Genomic DNA, 1,737 nt, shown 5'->3' on the forward strand with positions numbered 1-1,737 from the left:
GCTGATGGCTCGGAGCCTGGAGCCTGTTTCCGATTCTGTGTCTCCCTGTCTCTCTGCCCCTCCCCCGTTCATGCTCTGTCTCTCTCTGTCCCAAAAATAAATAAACGTTAAAAAAAAAAAAGGCGGAAGGTCTGTTTTCGTCTTCATATTTGTATCTCCAGCTGAGCACCACGCTTCGAACGCTGTGAGCACTTCACAAATACCCTCTAAATGTCTTAAGCATGAAGCGAACGGGTGGAAAACGGCAGTGCCCCTACTTGAATCACATGGTGAGACAAGACCTGCAGACCTGCCTTTTAAGGGCACGTCTTACAGTAAGTGGTGCTGGACAGAACTAAGGTGAATTTTAAATCGTCGCCATCGCAACGGGAGGAACACCACCACCACCACACAACTAACCATGAGGCAAGGTCTGAGTTCTGAGCCCCTAAAGCAGCAGCATGGCAAGAGGCTTTCTTCTTTTCAATCATTAGATAGATACTCAGCTATCACACAGCAAAGCTGACGCCTGAACAAGACAGGAAGTACATACAGGCAGAAGGAAAAAGAGGGGAACAGAGGAGGGGCCGGGCACGTTGACGTCCACCAAAATGACCGGAAATAAGTACTAAGAGGCATCTGCCTCGTATAAAATTAACAGAGACTTTTTGAAGAATTAAAACACTTTTTTCAGACCCCCCGGTCACATCCAGTCTTAGGCTGGGGTGGACTGCAACAGAGTCCACGAGCGTCATCTACAATTTGCGTGTCTGGCGCAACATCCTTCACTGTTTACTATTACAAAGACTTGAGGGATCACTAGCCCCTGGATCATCTGTTCCCTGAGGGTGGTTTTAAACCAGGTAAAAAGAAACCCGCTTTATACGGTTACATTTGGGAACACAGCGACAGTTCTCCCCAAACTCTTATTTCCCATGGAGGTTGCCCTTAGTCATCACAGAACTCCACAACCAGCATGGCTTTTCACCGATGACACTTCTATTACGCCTCGTTCTTTCTCGTCCACCTCACAATCCACTTGCTCTAAGCCGCGCGGTATGCAGCACATTTCTTAGCAAAATTCTAAAACACACCCTCTGCTTAAGTTACTAATTCACTACTCCCTATGCCCTAACTATCCCCAATACAGTCAAAACAGCTGTGGTCTTTATGACCTAGAAATGGGGAAACTGAGCTGCACTCTACAAACTCCACCTGTTGCCAGGAGACACAGTCCTCATCCGAGTACACGCAGAGCTTTGCCCTTATCCAGAACACTCTATTTTCGATCCATATCCTTGCCTCTACGAGAAGTACCTTCCACGCCTCTCCGTTACCGACTTCTCAGAGAACGTTCTCCATCTCTCCTGACTACCCACTCCTCCAAACTCTACCTTCCCTGCAATTTCCAGAACGCACTATGCGGCTTCACCTGTGCTACCTGGTACACTTACTTCATCTGCAGGAACCTATCCCCGATCTTGCGCATCTAACACAACACCCCCAAGGCTCCGTTACAAGCCTCGTTCCCTCTCGTCCCCACTCCAGTCCCTTGATCAACCCAGGCTTGGGTTTTGAGGCTCGTTCCCCTGGAGACCAAACTCCCTGCGAGGAGGGGCCGACTCTCATTTATCTTGCACCTGCTGTTCAGGACGCATGGTCTGGGCACGGAGAAACGCTCAAAGACAACGCTTGGTGACCGCACATCGGAGCTGAAACCCCGCTTCTCAGGCACGAGGACCGAGGGGATGCCGGAGC

Source organism: Herpailurus yagouaroundi, unplaced genomic scaffold (genome assembly GCF_014898765.1).
Source record: "Herpailurus yagouaroundi ecotype Mexico unplaced genomic scaffold, PumYag 203, whole genome shotgun sequence".
NCBI classification, from domain to species: Eukaryota; Metazoa; Chordata; class Mammalia; order Carnivora; family Felidae; genus Herpailurus; species Herpailurus yagouaroundi.